Source organism: Podarcis cretensis (assembly GCF_951804945.1).
Source record: "Podarcis cretensis genome assembly, chromosome: 5".
NCBI lineage: Eukaryota > Metazoa > Chordata > Lepidosauria > Squamata > Lacertidae > Podarcis > Podarcis cretensis.
In genome coordinates, this window is record NC_137174.1 from 35,540,316 (window position 1) to 35,562,983 (window position 22,668).

Here is a 22,668-nt window from a genome sequence, read left to right on the forward strand (position 1 = left end):
GGAATTTACCATCATAATGCAATTTTCCATCTGAGATTAATCTTCTTCTTAGCTTCAAACGTCTCTTTCTAGAAAGAGAGAGAGAGAGAGAGAGAGAGTGAGTAAGCCTATAGTTCTTTTTTAATATTTCAGATAATTATAGCTTTCAGAGTGAATGCATTCCCCATTGCTTAGTTTCTCATTCTTGAACACTGGATACACAAAAGGGGGTTATCATCTTTACCTATCCCATGCACACAATACTTTTGCTGCAACTTGGCTTCCCAAACTACGCAAGTGAAACAACACTCAAGGGTGTGTGCATTCTTCCCTGCTGGCAGCTTATCTTTGTGTAAAAAAACAAACAAACAAAAAACCTCCTGAAGGGGTCCTAGATTCAGGCATGATATTGCTCAAATATTCTCAAACTATTATTTCTCCCATGGCTTGTGCACTGTAACCAACCATATTAATTACATACATTAACAGGCTAAAGCCTTATTTTTCTTTATGGCCAGCCGTTTTCTTTGCCAGGTTTTTCTGATGCTGAAAGCATGGGCATAGGGAAGAGGGGGTAGCTGCCCCCCATTCAAGTAAATAAATAAAAATGCTTAACTAACTGGCCAATTGCATCACAGATAACTCGGTTCTGCCCACCAAAACATAAAGCCTGCCTCCCCCCCCCCCAATTAAATCCTGGCTATGCCAATGCACTTAAGTACCAGATTTAGTTACACTTTAACTAGGAATAACTTAGAAATTTTACTTATGATGCCTACGACACAGATGAAATCCAGTGTAACTTTGGATTTTGCCCTCAAATGAAGCGTCGTCAATGTGTTTTATAGCCATAATTTTACTGTTCTTACTGTGAATAATGACTTGGAAAGTATGTTGATAACTTCTAAAACAAACTAGTTCCCTCCGCCATCAAAAGCTGTGCAGAATGTGCAGTAGGAAACGGCAACGGATACTGATATTATGGGTAATGTTATTTTTGGTCTCAGAGCATAATTGATTGCTATGTTAGGGATCAGGAAGGATTTTCCACATTTTTCCGATCTGGTGGCTGACTCAGGCAAGAAAGGAAATGTTGACCTTTCTGTGCAGCATGAAGGATTGTTATATCCCTGCCTGAGTCACAGGAGAACCATTTTACTGTGTATACCTATCCTCCTAGCATCCAAAGCAATCAGTACTTTATGCTAATGTGACAAGCCCAATTAACAGGAAACAAATAGTAAGCCAACGGTATTATCATGCTCAACAGAATGGGGCCCCCAACAGTCATTTGATTCAGCTGTACATAGAGAAACTGCTGTCCTTGCCACCATTACAAATCCGCACCATGTTCCACAGAAAGATACAGTATGAATTATTGGGAAATATAATGGGGAAAGTCCACATTTCATGGATTTAAATAAAAGACTGCAATTACACATGTGTTCCTCTGGGAACACACCACTAGCTTCCATATTTTGGAGCAGTGGCATCTAATACCACATGTCCTATGAGTAGCGCAGGCATTAAGCACTCGCCTTTTCCATCTTGAGTTACATTAACAATGCAATTCTAATCACATCTACTTAGAAGAAAATCCTACTGAATTCAACAGATAAGTGGGGTTAGCACTTGAAGCCTAATCTATCTTCTTGACCGAGAGCTCTTGTATCATAAACCTAGCCAACCCAAGGAAATTTTGAAGTTAAATGTTAAAGAGTTAAATCTAACCCCTTTCAATGTTCAATCTACCCAATCCTAAAATCTGTGACCCAAGCTTTGGTACTGATTGTGAAGATTCTCTATCTAGGCCAAGTCCATTATGTAATTTCAGTAATCTTTCATACTAACCCTCATTAGCTTGGCACATTCTCCAGGGTATCTTGGGTCATGTGTTACATACTGTTCCCTTTTCCAGTTAATAAATTAAGGCACATACACACAAAAATCGTATAGACCATGCAACAGCATTCTGCCTATTTGTTGTGAATTGGGGATGGCTGAAGATCTCCAATTAGCTGATAGTAATGCCATCCTTATTCCAAAATCAGTGGTAATACCATTTCCTACTGCTCCTTCCCAGTTTAAGGCCCTATACAAAGAAAGCCAGTCTTCCTCCCTTATGTTGACCTCTACAGTCCTAATAGGAGCGTTGGCCATTCCCATCATGTACAGTGGTACCTCGGGTTAAGAACTTAATTCGTTCTGGAGGTCCGTTCTTAACCTGAAACTGTTCTTAACCTGAGGTACCACTCCTGCTACTGCCGCACCGCCATGCAATTTCTGTTCTCATCCTGAAGCAAAGTTCTTAACCCGAGGTACTATTTCTGGGTTAGTGGAGTCTGTAACCTGAAGCGTCTGTAACTCGAGGTACCACTGTACGCAGCATGGCAAAGCATCTTCACCCCGGTGCATCCGTCTCATGAAGGTAAGGCAGCTGGCAGTGGGTGGGTGGCGGGCCAAGTCGGCCTGGCCAGGTTGGGGGGTGGCGTGTGACATCATGCACACGCAATGCCCCCCCCAAATGTTGGAGGGACCTCTGCATATATCTGTTTACACTTCCATTCTTGCAGCTGTCAAATAATCATAGAATAGTAGATTTGGAGGGGGGCCCAAGGGTCATCTAGTCCAACCCCCTGAAATGCAGGAATCTGACAGGTGGCCATCCAGCCTCTGCTTAAAAACCTTCAATGAAGGAGAAACCACCACCTCTCATAGGAGTCTTTTCAACTGTCGAAGTTCTTCCTGTTTAGTCAGAATCTCCTTACTCGTAACTTGAATCCACTGGTCATCTTCACGTTTGATTAGCATTCCCTCAATACATTAATCCAAGTTGTTTATAAATATGTTGAACAACAGCGAGCCCAGGGTAGAATCCTGCAGCACCCCACCTGTCACCTTCCCCCCAGAATGATGAGGAGACGCTAGTGAGCACTTTCAGGCAAATTCTTTATTACCGTATTTTTCGGCCCGAGCTTCCCCCGACCCCAGCCCCCAGAACAGGCAGCTCTCCACAAGCCGTGGGAGAGCTGTGCAACTTCGTGCAGCCCTCCCATGGCTTGCAGAGAGCTGCGCGAAGCCCGAAGCCTGGGGGGCGCTGAGCTCAGCGCGCCCCCAGGCTTCAGGGTGCAGGCAGCTCTCCACGAGCCATGGGAGAGCTGCGCGAAGTCGCGCAGCTCTCCCACGGCTTGCGGATAGCTTCCTGAAGCCTGGAGAGCGAGAGGGGTTGGTGCGCACCGACCCTCTCGCTCTCCAGGCTTCAGCAAAAGCCTGCATTCGCCCCATAGGACACACACATTTCCCCTTCATTTTTGGAGGGGGAAAAGTGCGTCCTATAGGGCGAAAAATACGGTATTTATTTTTTTTCCCCTCACCTGTACTGTGTTCCCTGTGTTTCCTGCAAGTATTTTGTTCTAGCTTTGCCTTTCTTAGCATTCCTCTCTCTTCTGAGTGTCAGTACAGTACAAGGTGAACTTTTCGTCACTGTTACAGTTAGTACATTGTTTCTGTTTAATCAAGCATCATCTCACTTTCTACGACAAGACCAAATAAGCTCACATTAACCTGCTATCCTCTGCATTAGAAATAATTCAAAATAGAAAGCAATTCCCTTTCCTTACCAAAGGACTGCAAGTTTCCTTTTGCTGTGATAGAAACCTACTTTTAAAATATTTGCCATTTCCCTGCAACCATCAGGATGTAGCACAAGTAATTTAATATATTTGTATCTGTATATGAACTGAATAATTATTTGATTGCTATACTGTACTAAATATCAAAAAACCTCACCCAAATATCAAGCTATAAAAGCCAGCAAATGGGGGGGGGGAGTAACCTGACATTTCTCTGGCATACAATTATGTTGAAATTCAAAGCAATCATCAGACAAAAAATTAATATAAACATTATGAGTCACAGCGTTGGTCTGTGCAAACCTCGCGTATCTATCAGCCTGGGGGTCCTTGCAACAGGAATCTCACCTGCAATATCAACAGTTGGGAATATAGGTGTGGTGTTACCGCACTGGGAAATTAATCTGGTTCAAACAGGGTCAACATTTCCTTGCTTAAAACAAAGTACTTCACATGGAAATATAATTGTACCTGAAATAATTATCCATGAAATATTCCAGAAGTAGGATTCTAGCTCAAATGTTTGGGTTTTTTGTTTTTTGTTTTTTAAAGGAACTGTTGCCTAAACTATGGGAAGTGACAACTGTCAATTTAGCAAGTGAATGGCCTATTTAAAAGTGAATATAAAGGGGTGCAGGATGCGGGTGGCACTGTGGGTTAAACCACAGAGCCTAGGACTTGTTGATCAGAAGGTCGGCGGTTCGAATCCCTGCGACGGGGTGAGTTCCCGTTGTTCAGTCCCTGCTCCTGCCAACCTAGCAGTTCAAAAGCACATCAAAGTGCAAGTAGATAAATAGGTACCGCTCTGGTGGGAAGGTAAATGGAGTTTCCATGCGCTGCTCTGGTTCGCCAGAAGCAGCTTAGTCATGCTGGCCACATGACCCGGAAGCTGTACGCCGGCTCCCTCGGCCAATAAAGTGAGATGAGCGACGCAATCCCAGAGTCGGTCATGACTGGACCTAATGGTCAGGGGTTACCTTACCTTTACCTTATAAAGGGGTGCAAAAGAAGTTTGGTTTTTTTTAAAAAATGAACCTGGGCTTCTCTTGTCAGGTTTCTAAGGAACAAGCCTTCATTTGGAATTCAAGACAAATATCGTTTTTAAAAACACATTTTAAATTACAACCTTCTAATAATAGAAATCAGTCACTACCGGTTATTTTGTAATTTGTGAAACATTAAACAGCAAATGAGAATTAGATAGTTTCATTTTCAGAGATTGGCAGGAAAGTCCAACACTGTTGCATTTGATTTCATAAAAGGAAATTTATCTAAAATGACAGGGCTAATAAAAAATGTTAAAAGGGAAAGACAATGGATTCAGTTCTCTCCAGAACACTGTGGGTGGATCCAACTAAGTTTTTGTATGAGTAGAATGAGGTTCGCTCGTGCAATGGGACTTCCCCAGTCTCCCCCCCCCCCAAAAAAAAAAAATCTGCTCTGGAGGGCTGGGGGGAAACCCAGAATAGGTTCAGGGGGTTTGGGGCATGAATTTCCACTTTTATATTTTAACACTATACTGAATTGCACCTTTGGGGATTAATCAAAAAGCATTCAAAGAAGCTGAGCTGGAATGCATACTGTCACATGAAGGGTTGGTTTTCATTAGAAGCATGGTAGGAAAGGGGTTAAGCCTCTCCTCCTGTGCACCGTGCTCTGGATGAATATTGCCTTCCCTGAACCTATGCTGAAGTTAGACAATATGTTAAATCATGTGGTTAGCAACCATGTAAGGGGATTTTGAAAAATACTAGGTACTAACTTTACGGATGCATCCTCTCTACAAGAAAAGTCCACAGTTTCAACACTTTGTAGTTCAGCAAAAGGGAAATTACAGAGGAACATGATCAATGTTCATAAAAACCTTGCAAGGGTATAGAGTCTAGACGAAGCTTCTTTTTCCACCCCTCCCTCAATATACTGAACCTCAGGCCATCCAATTAAGTCAAAAAGTGGGAGATTCAGAACAGACAAAATGGACTTCTTCGCATTGTGCAAAAACTATGAAATTAGGCAACACAAGATGTGGTGATGGCCACTACCCTGGAGGCTTCTAAAGGGGATTGGACAAACTCATATCAATGATACAATGGCTATCTGCTACCTCCAGGATCAGAATGTGCCACTTTTTATTTATTTGTTCCTTTATGATCAATTTTAATTAAGATTTTCCAACACACTATACAATAAGAAACTAACTAATCTAGAAAGAAATAATAGAGAACAATATATAAAAACGGAAAGAAGGCAGGAGAGAGGGGGAAACAAAATAGTAACAACCGCCATAATAGTACTGATTCTAATAAACACGAAGTTACATATTTATGTACATAGGTCTCTATCATCATTTAATCTTAATCTTCCATCTACATACAGAGTTTCCTCCTCCTAGCTCCCACCTGGGAGGCTTCCCCCCTTTTTCAGCCTCATACCCAGAGAAAGACCATATACTTGAATACAACCCTGTCTTGCCTAAAGCCACCCAGAGAGTGCCAAGTCTTAAAATTGAGATGAGTACCCGTAGCTCAGCTGTGTGTTTTTAAACTAGAAGGGAACCCACTGGATTTCATAGAATCATAGAATTGTAAAGTTGGAAGGGACCCTAAGAATCATGTAGTCCAATGCCTGGAATGCAGGAATATGCAGCTGTCCTGTACTTGCAACCTTGGCATTAATCAGCACGATGCTCTTATCAACTGAGCTACCAATCTTCATACTGCAGCCTTATGCAAACACAGTGTTGTAACTTAACCCCAGCAACAGTATAAGCACACCTGCTTGGCTGGAGATTATTGCTACTTGGTCAGCCAGAAAAAGAGAAAAATTGTTTTACTAACATATCACATCTAGCCTATTGGATGCTAGAAACCCTTCATGTCAAATGGTGAAATTTTAGACACATATATTTCTATGCTTCTTAACTATGAATCAGAACGGTGGTCCAGTATATGGGATGTTGGACTTTTATTGAGGACCCTGCACTCAGAAAGACTCACCGAATAATACTCAATAGGGCTGTTGTGAAGATTAATGTTGTATTACTCCTACCTGAGTTTTAGGTCCGCAGTCTCTTTGAATAAATTAACCCGACTCCATCCATTTATCAGCAACAAGAGGAGAGTAGGGATATAGATTTCTACATATGTGCAACTCTTAAGTGTTTGCTTTACTTTTTTTAGTCTTCCTTTATTTCTATGAGACAAAATAGCAGCTATGTACTTGAAAATCACAGAAATGTCAAAGTGGAAGGGTTTTAAAAAAGAGAGTCCTAATGCAAATGAGTTCCAATAATCAATTCTGTAGTGGAGAACAAAAAAAAAAGTGAAAATATATGCATCCACTACTAAAACTATTCATACTATTGCAAATAATGATGTTCCTAAATGGAAAGAACACTGCTAATTGCCTGCTGTCTGAAACCAGAATTTGATAAATAAGTTCAATTATTTTCCCTTGTAAATCCTTAATGGCACCTTGTCTGGCACAGGATATTTATTCTTATTGAAGGTTTGCAAAACCTGGCAGGTGCTATGAGACTTCCTTTATCTAGGCAATAAATTGTTAAAGCTGGGAGAATATTTGAAGCATGTATCATATTTACCGTGCAAGATGATCTAGAAGAAAATAACAGTTTCTTGGGGTTTTTTTAAAGCCAGGCAATGATATAACGCCACTACAAAACATTCCCCAGACGGAAACAGTTTTACTTCCAAAATGCACTTTCTCACTATGTTAGAAGTGGGTGTAATATCCCATGTTCAAATAGCCAATTTAACTGGGGTGGTATCAACAAACATGGATAAATCGCATAGCCAAAACGTAACAAAAGAAGGCAGACTACCCAAAACATTCTTTGAATTGACTGACAACATGGACTTGATTGACATCTGGAGAACAAAGAACCCTCTAGGAAGAGAAGGAACATTCTTTTCTGAAGCCCAACTGACTTGGACAAGAATCGACCAAATCTGGACAACTAGAGGCCTGGCACCCAAGATTAAAAAAGTGGAAATCTGCCCAAAGACCTGCTCCGACCATAATGCTGTAAAGATGGATATGAGATTAACGCCAACCGGCTCCTTTAGATGGAGGATGAATGACAATTTGTTTAGAGATCAGGAGATCAGTAAAAAGGCCCAAAAAGTTTTGAAGGACTATTTTGAAATAAATTTGAACACTACGGTGGAAAAAAGAATTGTCTGGGACGCAAGTAAGGCGGTTATGAGGGGGTTTCTGATACAGCAGAATACTATTAAGAAAAAAGCACAGAATGAGAAAAAGGGTAAGATTTTGGAGAAAATTAAAGAAGGTGAGAAGAAATTAAGATTGAAACCGAAGTCAAAGGAGATCCTAAGAGAAATTAAACATTATCAAGCACAATATTCAAAATTGATAAATCAAGAAGTGGAATAGAAAGTTAAGTTAATGAAACAAAGATCTTTTGAATCGGCAAATAAATGTGGAAAGCTGCTAGCATGGCAGCTGAAAAAGAGACAAAAACTGAACACAGTAAAAACTTAGAAATTGAGGGAAGAAATATTCAGAACCCAATGGACATCAGAAAGTGCTTCCAGAGATATTTCAAGCAATTATATACACAAGGGCCGCAAAACGAATCAGAGATAGAACAATTTTTAAAGAAGAATGGATTACCAAGGTTATCTCTACGGAACAGAACAATCCTGAATTATAAAATAACACAATCAGAGATCGAAGAGGCCATTCAGAACATGCAATTGGGCAAATCTCCAGGGCCAGACGGGCTTACCTCCAAATACTACAAGACATTGAAAGATTATTTGATACATCCATTAATGGAGGTTTGCAATGAAATTATGGAGGGGAAGAAGGCACCGGAGTCGTGGAAAGAAGCTTTCATCACATTGATACCCAAACTAGAAACTGAAAAGACACAACTTAAGAATTACCGCCCTATCTCCCTCCTAAACGTGGATTACAAAATATTTGCAGACATTCTAGCAAGTATACTTTAAAAAGTTTTAAATGAAGTAATTCATAAGGACCAGGCAGGCTTTCTCCCAGGTAGATATTTGTTTGCTAATACAAGGAACATTATTGATATTTTGGAACTCTTGCAAACAAACATCAATACAAAAGCAGTGTTGATATTTATAGATGCGGAGAAGGCCTTTGACAATATTTCTTGGAAGTTCATGAAGAAAAACCTGGAAGGGATGGGAGTGGGACTGGGGTTTCAGAATGGGATAGAGGCAATTTATTCAGAGCAAAAGGCAAAACTGATAGTGAACAATGTAGTGACAGAAGAGTTTAGAATTGAAAAAGGTACACGACAAGGTTGTCCTATATCCCCTTTGTTATTTATATCAGTCCTGGAAGTGCTCTTAAACATGATCAGAGGAGACCAGTTGGTGGAAGGTATTCAGGTCGGAGCGAAAGAGTATAAACTTAAAGCATTTGCAGATGACCTAGTACTGACTTTACAGGAGCCAGAGTCTAGTACCAAAAGGGTTTTGCAACTGATTTATGAGTTTGGTCGAGTGGCGGGATTTAAACTTAATAAGCAAAAAACCAAGGTTCTAGAAAAAAACTTGACTTCTTTAGAATCAGAAAGGTTTCAGAAAGAGACAGAATTAAATGTGGTTAAAAAAGTAAGATATCTAGGGGTAAACATAACAGCGAAGAACAGGAACTTATATAAAGATAATTATGAAAAATGTTGGTCTGAAATCAAAAGGGATCTAGATGTTTGGTCAAGATTGAAACTTTCCTTGTCAGGACGTATTGCTGCTGTTAAGATGAATGTATTGCCAAAAATGCTGTTTTTGTTTCAAACTTTGCAGATTGTGGATGAAATGGAGTGTTTTGGGAGGTGGCAGAGAGATATTTCTAAATTTGTCTGGCAGGGCAAAAAGCCCAGAATCAAGTTTAAGATATTAACTGATGCTAAAGAAAGAGGGGGCTTTGCCCTGCCAGACTTAAAGTTGTATTATGAATCAGCAGCTTTCTGCTGGTTGAAGGATTGGCTACTTCTTGAAAACACTGATGTTTTAAATTTGGAAGGATTTAACAATGCTTTTGGTTGGCATGCATATTTGTGGTATGACAAGGTTAAAATACATAAGGCTTTCAATAATCATGTTGTCAGAAAAGCAGTGTTCAATGTCTGGTCGAAATATAAAGATTTATTGGAAAATAAGACCCCAAGGTGGTTATCACCAATGGAGGCTAAGGCCCCGAAAAGACTCAATATGGAGGCCAACATCTGGAAAGCACAATGTTGGCTAGACCTGACCAACACATACTAAAGGCATACTTCTGAGTAGACATGGACAAGATAACTGTACATCCCAATGAGTTAAATGGAGCTTAGTCACAGGTATACTAGGATTACAGCCTTGGGTGGTTTGTTTTTACTTGATTAAATGAACTGCTGTAGCTAGCTTCTTATATTTATTGGAAGCTGCTCCAGAAGCTCCTATAGCCCACTGGGTGTAAGGACATTTGGCCGCCGTATCTCCCTCTGGACTCCGGCATAAGTAAATATGTACATAAGGGACTGAATGGCTATCAACATTTACATCCATTTAATACAAACAACATACATTGATTATCAGGTTTCACTGAGATAAAGAAGGGTGGGGAACCTGTGGCCCTCAGCTTAATTTAGGGAGGTGGGGGAGTCTGCAAGGAGAGATGGAGGGTGAATACTAAAACCAATGGAGCAATGTGAAGAGAAAGGGGGAAAGCCCTATTCAAGCATGCAATTCAGACCTCAGACAACAGCAATTTCTTCCTTCCAAGGTAACCCACTTGTGGGGGACCGTGTCATGTGACAAAGACACATGATAGCAGAAGCAGCAAAGCAGGCTGGGAAGTGCTAGGACTGCACAATCATTTGGGCCTACTAAGGTTATTCAGGCCTAACTGCTAACTGTTGAGTCACTCTGACATGTGACTTAGCAGCCAGTTTCTCTTTTGTGCTCTCTGTAAGATGTCAGTCAGAGTCAGTCTGTTTCAGTTGTGAACAGTCAGTATGTAATCTCAGTCAAACTGTTTGGAACCATGTTGTTTATGAAGAAGTTTATTTTAATTCAGTAAAGCTTTTATTCTTTAAAACTCTGCATTATTAATTTATGCTGCGTGTCAGACAGGACTATATTTTGAAAAATAAATAAATGAATGAATTCCTATGCACCACAAATAACCCAGATACGCATTTTAAATAAAAGCACACATTCTACTCATGTAAAAACATGCTGATACCCAGACCGTCCGTGGGCCAGATTTAGGTGATTGGGCCAGATCCAGCCCCCGGGCCTTAGTTTGCCTACCCATGCACTAGGATGAGAAGAAAGATTGTATGTGAGGGTGACAAAGGGTAGCCCTACCCACTTTTTGCTCCAGCCCCACCACCCACTGCTACTCAAATCCACCCTCCCCCAATCATTCATTTGGCAAAACAACATTAGGAAGCTATTAGGATCAGAAAGTCATCATTTATAGATAACTTAGACTAAACTAAAATTTAAGAATAATTCTAAAGAAGTGTAATTAAATGCCTTTGAAAGAATATACATATAAACAGAGGTGTCCATGTGGCAAATCCAGAGGGTGCTCCTGTACTGATTTACAACTGAAAGAAAATTTCATGCAATTGACATAAATGCATAAGTTCCTTTTGAAAAACAATGATTGCCTCAAAATACCCCTTTGAATACTATTTTTTGGTCATAATTCCAACTCTTATATCACTTCCAGTAGACTTTTATAAAGGGCACTGATGAACATCTAGGGAAAGCTGTAAAACATCAAATTGTTCTACAATTATGGTGCTGCCTTCAAAAGTCTCTGTGTGGGTCAGCATTGTATAATGGTACTGATGGTGTCAGCATGAGACCATCGTAGCACCACCACAGGTTACAATGAACTTTTGTAGTCTATCTTGCAGCTTTTGAAAAATGCAGAATCCATGCAGCCTACAAGCTTTAAGCCAATTCTTCTCTATTTCAGCAAAACAATTTATTTGCAAGAATACATAGAGAGCAATCAAAGGCAGGAAGATCTGCCAACACTTTCCATTTATTAAGGCAGAAAAGTGTCAATTACAGTATTAATTTATAGCACACTGAAAAGACAATCATTAACATCTGCCTAAATTATTCATAGCATTTTACTACAGAAAAGGGAGAGAAAAAGAGCAGCAAAGTTTGAATTCATAGGGTGCTGCTAGTCACTGCTGTTTCTAGGAGAAGAGAATGTGTTCCATTGTTAGTCTTTACATAAGTGAAAAGCTTGGCAGGAATTTTAAAGTCCCTCATGAAAAAGAGACCCAGGTTCCACAAAGATTTCTGCAGAACTGTCAAGCTAACATTATTCTAAAAATGTTGGAGACGCAGAAAGCCTCTTTTCCAACTGAACAGCATTTGGACCCGTGTGCCCCAAAATGTCAACATTAACAAACCCAGAATTAACAATAACTATATTTGGCCACCTCATGAGAAGAGAAGACTCCCTGGAAAAGACCCTGGTGTTGAGAAAGATTGAGGGTACAAGAACAAGGGGACGACAGAGGACAAGATGGCTGGTCAGTGTTCTTGAAGCTACTAACATGAGTTTCACCAAATTGAGAGAGGCAATGGAAGACAGGAGTGCCTGGCGTGCTCTGGTCCATGGGGTCACGAAGAGTCGGACACGACTAAACAACAATATTTTATTTCGTATAGACCATGGGCAGGCAAACTAAGGCCCAGGGGCCGGATTCAGCCCAATCACCTTCTAAATCCGGCCTGCGGATGGTCTGGGAATCAGCATGTTTTTACATGAGTAGAATGTGTCCTTTTATTTAGAATGCATCTCTGGGTTATTTGTGGGGCCTGCCTGGTGTTTTTACATGAGTAGAATGTGTGCTTTTATTTAAAATGCGTATCTGGGTTATTTGTGGGGCATAGGAATTCATTCAATTTTATTTTATTTTTCAAAATATAGTCCGGCCCCCCACAAGGTCTGAGGGACAGGGAGTCTTCTCTTCTCATGAGGTGGCCAAAGTATTGGAGCCTCAGCTTCAGGATCTGTCCTTCCACTGAGCACTCAGGGCTGATTTCCTTAAGAATGGATCGGTTTGATCTTCTTGCAGTCCATGGGACTGTCAAGAGTCTCCTCCAGCACCATACTTCAAAAGCATCAATTATTCAGCGATCAGCCTTCTTTATGGTCCAGCTCTCAATTCCATACATCACTACTGGGAAAACCATAGCTTTAACTATACTGGCCTTTACTGGCAAGGTGATGTCTCTGCTTTTTAAGATGCTGTCTAGGTTTGTCATCGCTTTTCTCCCAAGAAGCAGGCGTCTTTTAATAGGGTAAGGCTAATCTCTACTCAGGGTCTAAAGCAGGAATGGGGCAGGAAACATAATTTTGACACTTCTTGTATGTCAGGTGTACGAAAGTGTCAAAAGAAAAGACTGCTGTGGCAAAGATTGAGTGGACATTTTGTAGCAAACAAAGAATTCCTCAGCATCAACAAGCTACTGTTCTCCACGAGACAAAAGCAAGCTCTAACTTCTGTAACTTAGTACATTTACTGAATTCTGAATTACAAACCAAAAGGAAGAGGAGGGTTTTAGCTCAAACGCTTTGATTCCAGCAACTCCAATACATATTTGTAGCTCCAGGTGCACAAAAGCTTCACTGAATGCAAACCTTTCCCTTCAAAAGAAGAGGGCAGAAACTGTTGTGCATATATGTCTTGTGCACATTCCATTTATCTATAAAATGTGCTGTGAAAAAAATATTGCCTGCTTAATAAATGAGGCGGTCAACAAAATCATTTACGCTTGCTTGCTCCATCAATGGACACCCTTTCTTGATCAAATGTAAATTACTGCCAACTAATTTTAAACTTTGATGTCTCTTGCTTGATATCTGTGTGAAAACATGTTTGTATTTATAGCACGAAAAGGAAGCAGTTCTAGAAAAATAGCTCTATTATCTGAAGAACAAAACAAAAGTTCAAGAACAGCCCAAAATATTCTTAGAAGAGATCAAGTGTTCAGCAAACAATAGACATTTCCTTCAGGACCTAATGTACTTGCTATGGGACAGGGTGAGGGAAGCCAAGGGAATAACTTGCTACACAGGACAACAAAAGTCCCAGCTAATTGAAAAAGCTCCACATTATGGATGTATTCCCCGTATTGTCTACAAACAACAACACTGACTATCTTGTTTTCTGGAAACACACACCTACAAGGTCATAACAAAACCTGAGAGAGATATTGCTTCTATTTTGCTGTAGTTTTGTTCAACATATTCTCTTCTAATATATCACACATGGGGTTACCATTATCTTCCTCAACAAGGCAAGATCGGGAATATTATACTTGTAATATTCTAAGATAGATTCTTTACACAATCATTGTCACTCCAGCTCTCAACGGCAATTTTCTTAAACTCTAAATGCTTGAATATCGGCAAAGCAAATTTGTTTGTCTTTTCAGCAGGATAACACTCCTAGCTGCCCAGCCTGGCATACACATAGAAACATGAAAATAAAGTTTTATAAAGCAAACAAAATTCAATTCAATCAGAAAAAGTCCTGGTAACAACCACAAACCTATTGGTTATTTTTAGTAAAATATGTAACAGTAAGATTATATAATTGAATTTAGGTCTTCTGTCCTTTAATTCTGGTGGGAAAAACTCCACTTTATATATGTCAACCTACTGACTTGTCTACGAGCATTGTTCATAAGAGAAGGTTTAGCCATGTGCATGGCTTGGACCTTGAGCCAATCCTACTCTTCTTTTTAATAAAAGTACCCTGTCTTGTTGGGGAAACGGGTGGCGCTGTAGTCTAAACCACAGAGCCTAGGGCTTGCCGATCAGAAGGTCGGTGGTTTGAATCCCAGCAATGAGGTGAGCTCCTGTTGTTCAGTCCCAGCTCCTGCCAACCTAGCAGTTTGAAAGCAAGTCAAAGTACAAGTAGATAAATAGATATCACTCCTGCGGGAAGGTAAACGGTGTTTCTGTGCGCTGCTCTGGTTTCACCAAAAGCGGCTTAGTCATGCTGGCCACATGACCTGGAAGCTGTCTGCGGACAAACGCCGGCTCCTTCGACCTATAGAGCGAGATGAGTGCCACAACCCCAGAGTCGTCCGCGACTTGACTTAACGGTCAGGGGTCGCTTTACCTTTACCCTGTCTTGTTACGTGCTGGTTTAAGTTTCAAAACTAGAATTAGCAATTATCTGCTTTCTAACGAGCATGAGGAAGCAGCAGCTCAATATGGTTTTATAGCAAAGCCCCAGGGACCATAACAAGACAACTGATCGACAAGACTGTGGATGGAGATGGAGAAATGCAGACACAACAACACTGGATGCATTTGTGAGTGACATGATCACTCCCCAGTACCCTCTCTGGCTGCAGGAAACCCAGAAACCTTATTGATCTTCTGAGGAATTCCAGGCAATGAAATGGGCTGGATGGTTAGAGCACAGGTGGCACGAGTCTTGGGTGAATACAGCAGAGAATATGTAAAAGCATATAACCATGGCTACCATGTGGCGCTGTTGGCAGAGTGGAAAGTCTATTTATCTGCCTCTATTGCATCCTCAGAACAGCTCTGGCTGAACAGGCTGGTTAAACCCAATCTGAGGGGGGAGAAACAGCTAATCACTCAGAAGTGCACTGGGATGCATTTACAAAAGCACCGAGAACAAAGCTGCAGACATCTGTATCAAACTAGACACCACAGTTGAGGCAGGTCCTGCAGATCTGTGGGATCAGTTTCAATTCCTGAGGCCTGAGAATAATAAACTGGACATTTGCAGGCAGTGTTAGAAACTCAGATATGTAAGCTAGGCAGCTAATAGCTCCTTAAAACAGGGTTATGGCCACCAAAATTGAATGCCTAGTTGCCATTGGGGGCCAGATGGCTCGAAAGTCGTATTTTTCAATATGCATTTTTGGTTCCTGAAATTTGTTCTGATTGTGCAAATAAAATATTACAGATAGAATTGTTGTTGCTTGTTTGGGAAAACAGGCAAGATCCAAGGATTCCTAGGCATGCACCTACAGATGGTGGAGACATCAGGTGCCATCCTGGCACCCAGGCATCTTCACTTAGTGACAAGCTACATACAATGTGCCTGGTGCCTGATGAATTTCGAACACTGCTTTCAGGGGTTAGGCTCTGCGAATGCTCTCACCCCATAGTTTAGAGGAGATCGCAGTTTAAACCAGCCTTCCCTCACCTGGTGTCCTTCAGATATTGTTGGCCTCAAACTCCCAGTCTCAGCCAGCCTGCCAATGGTCAGGGAAGACAGGAATTTTAGTCCAAAACACCTCGAGGTGTAACCCATATATCTTCAAAATAAGTTTTCACATCACATTTTGGTCTTCAGTTTCACTTCCAAATGATAAGAATCCTATCAATGGACTACCTTATTTCTGTTGTTCTAAGTATTAAAGTTGTGCATAATACACTAAAGCTAGTTATTCTGCTGCAAATATGAAACATAAAAGAAAAACAGTGCAAAAACAGGGGTGTGATGGCCATTAATGAGCTAATTATCAGATTTCCAGAACCTGTAAATTACTTTCTGTTGGGGAAAAACCTAAGAAGTGCATACTAATTGTGTGTGACTGGAACAGTCATGCAAAGGCACTGTTAATTAACTTTTAAGTTCAACTTGCTGTGATAGTTGCATTTTATTTACGATCTTATATACCTCTTTTTAGTCATAATTGTTCTGACAAGTGCAATATGAATGACAAATAGTTGTAGCTGATGTCCAACATGCTAGTAGTGTTCAAAGCCTGTTCCCAGCTCCAGCTACTTAGCCCTTACACATGCTTGCCATTTCTTTTAAGAACAGTTTCACAGGCTACAGCCATAAGTGTGCTCATGCACACCTCTAAGTATTCCATTGCCTAAATATTTAATGTACTGCAAAATAGAACCACTGAGAAAAAATACTTATACATGAGTGTATCCATATAGTGCAATAATCATATGAATTTCCCATATGTTTGAAAATTTCAGTGTAAGAATTCACTGCTGTGATACATATAAACGGCACCCCAAACATAATGCAGTCCTAAAATTGCACCAAGAAAGCAGCTTGTCTGTTCCCCATAAGTTTATAAAATGACAGAATTGTAGACATGGAAGGAACCCCAAGGGTCAACTAGTCCAATCCTCTGCAATGCAAAAATCACTACTAAAGAATTTCTGGCAGATGACCATCCAACCTCTGTTTAAAAACTTCTGATGATGGGGAGTCCATCATCTTCCAAGATAATCTGTTCCACGGTCAAATAGCTCTTACTGACCAAAGTTCTTCCTAATGTTCAGTTCGAATCTCCTTCCTTGTAACTTGAATCCATTGGTTCAGAGCCTACCGTCTGGAGCAGAAGAAAACAAGCTTGCTTCATTTTCCATGTGACAGCCTTTCAGTTATTTGAGGATGGCTATCATATCACATCTCAGTCTTCTCTTATACAAGCTGGACATACCTAACTCCCTCAACCATTCCTCATAAGGCTTGGTTTCCAGACCCTCTGTCATCTTGGCCACCCTCCTGTGCAGACATTCTAGCTTGTCAATATGTTTCTTAAACTGTGGTGCCCAGATCTGAGCCCAGTCTCTTCCTGTAAAGCCTCTTCCCTTGCAAATGTAAAAGCAGCTTGGTAAGAAAATTTTCAACAGGAAAATGCCCAAAGGAAAGTGGTTTAACCATCTATATTAGTACCAGTTCTCAAACAACTTGGAAAGGAGCTACTTCTCCCTTGCTTCAATTCTCAATCTTGTTTCTCTCCCCCTCCCCCACTTATAAGACTATCAAAAATCAGTAAATATTTTAGCTTCAGCTGAGAGAGTTGCTTTTTTAAAATGTTATTTCATACTACTGCTTATTGTTTTTTGACTGTAAGTTGCCCTGGACTTTTATGGAGGGGAGGATATAATTGTTTTAAGTAACAAATTGTCACTGAGTGGTTGGACACAGAGGAATAGTGAGAAGAACCAGCTGGGAAACCACCAAGGGAAGAAGGCTTAGAGCCAGGGGAGCAGTGGTAGGATGACAACAACGACTAGTCAGAGGGAGAAGACTGGGAAAGGGAGGTGTTGGAAGCTAAAGATGTAACACAGCTTAGTGAGCTGGGAGAGTCTTTGGCAGAGAGAAGTCCAGAATCAGAGGCGGAAGCCAAGGCCAGCGAGTGGGAGGAGAAATGAGGGCAAGAGGCAGAAATGAGTCAGGATGGTGAAGAATCATGGGTATCTCCCCCTCCTACTATGCCAACAAGCACCCCCCCCCATCCCAGAACCAGAAGGGGGCTGAAATGGCGGAGAAGCGACAGGCTGCATGCAGGTGAAGTGTCTGATTGCTTGGGGAAAGCCCTGGAAAGGAGAGAATTTAGAAAACTCTGGGGAGGCGGGAACTTTCAGTCTCAGCAACTGATTCATGGGATAAGACCTACCAGGAATGAGGTGCAGTGCTCATTAGGCCTGACACTCTGCCAAGTCTGTGGAGATCATGTTTTTGCTTACAAAGAGTTAACTCCTAACTTTGAATGGTCAGATTTACTGTCAACTCGCTCTTTGACATAAATACACAAATAATAAATTTCCAGCATCCACTGTTAGGAAAAAGAGGTGTATGATTGATATTCAGAAGGCAAAAAGGAATGTCAAGTATGCTGTTTCTCACTCTCATCCAAACATGTTTGAGTTAGCAATTACAAGACTCCTGGGCATACTAGCTAAACAGAAGTATCAGCTGGTAAGAGAGACATGGCAAACAAAACCTCCCATAAGAAACTGTTGAAGGCATGCAGCTCATGTGAGGAAAACATGTGAACACACGTATACATGTTTCATCTGAGTAAATAAAACAATGTTCTCCTTTTTCCTGTCCCCCATTACTTGAAGCTGCTAACAACTCAAAGTACCAAATGCTAGAAAAGATTTGGAAATATTATCAGAATTTCTCTACTGAATTGCATACGGAGGACAATTGCTGCATGACTAACTGTCCAACGTTCTCATTTCCCCTAAATATCTTGGGGAAGGGGAAGGGAAACTTTTCTATCCCTTAGATAAATGCTGTGCCTGGATGGAATGGCATTTATTTAAGCAATGCAATGCAACTGTATTGCCCAGCACAAGAAACACTGCCACATTCCAGGGACTCACATTATAAATCAAACTCCCTATCAACTTTTGCTTTCATTTGATAGCAAAACTGCTTCTTTGTTTAAGCTACAGAATGGTATCCTTGTTATTATTGGGCTATCTTGCCCAAACAGCGTGTACTGCACTTCTCACAGCAAGACACTGCAGTTCACTCAAGCCAAAAGGTAAGAGAGAATGACAGAGTAGTTCTGCAACAACTAATAACCAGATTTGCAATACATATTTCTCAAATGTCTTTAATAGTTCCCAAATAACAGCCTTGTTAGTCTCCTACCCTAATCAAGACATATCTTGCCCTTTTTGGTTTGCCACAATATGTCAAATTACTTTTCCTCTTCTCAATCCCTCAATACCTACCAACTTTTAAAACTAAATAGTTAATCCACCCAATGTGCTCTGGTCCATAAAACCTAATGCAGCAATAAAATTATTAAGTCTGTAAAGTATCCCAGAACTTTCCTCCTTTTTCTTGACTACCCAATCTCTATCCACCTATACATTTCAAGGTTGCAGTTGCCTTTTATTATATGCCTAAAAAGAGGAACACATAGTTTATGCTGTGAGGATTCCACTAAACCTGTAATCGCATTACATTCTTTGTAGTCTCAAATAATTCCCAAAAAGCCTTTATCACTGTTACCCTTTTGCTCCCTCTCTAAACTGAAAACTTGTCTGGTGTCTTCAAGAGATATAGAAAGGCTAGATATCAGTGCTGACTGGTGAATGTTGGTGTCAGACAAGGAATCACTCACTTCATTTCCTGTACATCACTGTAAGTTTACCAAGTACTAAAATCCATTTGTCGTTTCATAAGCTGGACATTTTATCTTGACAAAACTCAAGGTTTCACTTCCCATTTAGGTGGTACTCTGCTGAAGTGACTAAGCGGAACCTCCTGTAGGTAAAAAATGAACAGTGGTATTTCCTTTGGTAGACCTTTGGGCAGTATTCCACTAACGAGTCTCGTCAGTGCAAGGATTTTGACTTCTACAACAGGCCTTTCCTACCCTCTTCTCCACCCACACGAGTCCAGCACCTACCTCAAATATTCTCCAGATGGTTGAGGGAACCCCTGGAATAGATTTAGGGGCATGGGGAAGGAGAAGAGGATTAAGTTCTGTGGCACAAGCAGAAATCCTTATGCTGATGAATGGCTCTCCTTAATGCTATGCTGGATTCCACCCTTTGACTTTGAAACCAATTCCTTTCTTACTTGGATAGTTATGAGTAGATGCCAAATGTGAAAACCAAGGGAGTACAACCAGACTTCATTTAATTAGACACCTGAAATGTTGTTTTCTATTATGACGAGAAAGTGTATTCTCCAGACACAAAGAAAGCAATATTGTTTTACATGCCCAATGGGTTTCCCCATAGGATTTTTTATTATTATTCTGGAATTAAAAAGAACATTTATGTTGCAGAACAATGATTTATTACATTTTTTAAAAATGTAGGAAATATAGGTCTGTGCTACAGACAGAGTTCAAAGATTCATATTGCCCCTATTAGGAAGAAAAATACTTAATTTCCAACCTACATTGCAGAGCCCAAACACTGAAAAATGCTGTGGCACCTTTGAAAAGGTCTGACTAATTGCTTTGAGCCTCCTTAGGCTAGAGTCCAAGCATGTATCTTTACAATTCCTTTCAGTACACTGGTGGTAGTTCTGCAGAACATTTCACAATACTTATGTTCTAATCTGTATATAAATAGGTCTATTCTGGTTTGGCAGAGCAAGAAGAACTTCAATAGCATGGTGAGTTATTACTTTAAAGCAAATGGAAGATTGCACCAGAAGTTGACAATAGTATGCCAAGTCAGCAGTAGGAGATCAAAGGTTCAATACAAGAAAATTTCATGAACTTAAGGAGCAGTCTGAGATGGCAAGTGAGACAGTCTACCTAAAAGGGCACAATACTGTAGAGCAGGCATGTCCAAAGTCCGTTTCATGGACCTAATTCGGTCCGCCAGTCAGTTTAATGCGGCCCCGGTGGCAGCATATGTCCTGGGGTAAAATCCTAAAGAAAACCTCAACAATTTTGGTTGGCCCTCATGCATGTTCCCTTCAGCAAATCTGGCCCTCTTTGAAAAAAGTATGGGCACCCCTGCTGTAGAGGCAGAAATCTGCTGCTGATGGTTGTCACAAACTTCAGTTGATTACATAGCTATTACACATAACACACATACTCATGGCTCAACCCTATGCATGATCATTTCAGTCTTTCAGAAATGAGATGTACATGCATGGATAGTCATGCCAGCATACTACCACAATCAACAGCACTGAAGTAATGACCAGAGTAGCCTCCAAAACTGATGCTACAGAAGTGGGCTGCCTACCCATTTTTGTCAGAAACCCAAGACCCAGCCAAGATCTAGAGGTGGGGTTTATTGCTTTATTTTTACTGATAATGCTAGTGTTTCTGTCCCAATTTCAACCATTCATTTTACACTGCAGTACCTACTGTGTTATGGAACCATGGCTTTTTTTATCCATATACCACCAAGTTGTGTTAACTTTTATATAGAAGGAAAGAACTGCATACTAAGATACCACCCAAGATTTCAACACATCATCAGCAGTGGTAAAATCATGTAAACCTGAGGAAAAGCACAATGCTAATCTCTATGGTTTTCCAAGCTAACACGATTGCTAACCATTTTTATCCGAAAATGGATAACATGAAATGAGCACTAGATTTCTGCTAGACTCTACTGGATTACCAAAAGTGATTTTTAAGTTGTAATAATAGTAATGATAGTAGTAATAATAATAATAATAATAATAATAATAATAGTTGTTGTTGTTGTTGTTGTTTATATGCCACCCATCTGACTGAGCTGCATAGCCACTCCGCTCTGGGTGGCTCCCAACAAAAAATAGTAAAAGTTCAGATAAAATGTGTAAATTAACAGGTAAGGAAACATCAGGAAGATGGGGGGAAAGTGCCATCTGAATGCAGTCATTGTGACAAGTGACAGCACTGTGTCACTATGGATGTGGCATGAAGCTTATACTGTATTAGTAGAGACTCATCAGCCAGTGAAACCACACATACTTGAATCAGCAAACTTTCCTCACGTTATTTGATGAGAGCACATGAATCATCATAGCATGGGAACCAAGTCAGTTGCTTCATAGTAGGCTTAATATAAAACCCTCAGGTGAGAAAAGAGAATTGAAATTCAGGAGTGCTTCTGTAAGCACAAGACATTTTTTAATCTCTTTGCACAATCATCAGCTAACACGAGATTTCATGCAGCACCTTGTACAACATGTCAATATGCATGCTTGTGCTATGTTCCACATTTTGCTAACTCTTGTGCAACATTTTACAAAACAGTACCACTGCCAGAATTCTTTCCATTGTTCACATCAAGAGTATTAGAGAGGATACTACTTTTAGTATCAATTTTAAAAGTCTGAGTGCACAGTAAACAGAAACTTTCTTATTCCCACCCTCCTCAATATCATTGCAACCAGCCTCTTCTTTAGATACAGAAAATATATATACTGTATGGATACCATTGCTATCTACAACACCTACTGAAAATAACCACAGAAGACAGGAGACAAGAAATGAAAGGTAACAAAAATGAACAATTTGCAGAAAGGGTTATGCAGTACTAAAAAAAAAAAAACGTATTTTAAAGTGCTTTAATATATGTAGTACTGTTTATCTGAAAGACTTTCTATACAGTCTACATATTTTGCTTTTTTAAAAAAAAGAAAAAGAAAACAATCAAGAAAGTACTCATTATTCCGTTTTAATGACAACATTCTAGAGACACATTCTAGAGACTTGTTGATGTATTTTGCAGCCCAACCATAAGAGAAATTCCTGATTTATAGGACTTATTTCCAAGTTAAAGTGTT

General features: G+C 40.3%; 1 protein-coding gene across 10 annotated transcripts in view; it reads right to left on the minus strand.

Moving 5' to 3' along the window:
- SGMS1 (sphingomyelin synthase 1) overlaps positions 1-22,668 on the minus strand; it is a 77,341-nt gene that overhangs the window by 46,322 nt on the left and 8,351 nt on the right. For 9 of the 10 annotated variants that reach the window (XM_079976414.1, XM_079976407.1, XM_079976415.1 and 6 more), the window contains exon 2: positions 10-68. The exons of the other annotated variant lie outside the window; for it this stretch is intronic. The gene's annotated coding sequence lies outside the window, so the exon portion shown is untranslated. The remainder of the gene's footprint in view (positions 1-9; positions 69-22,668) is intronic. 10 annotated transcript variants of the gene reach the window in all.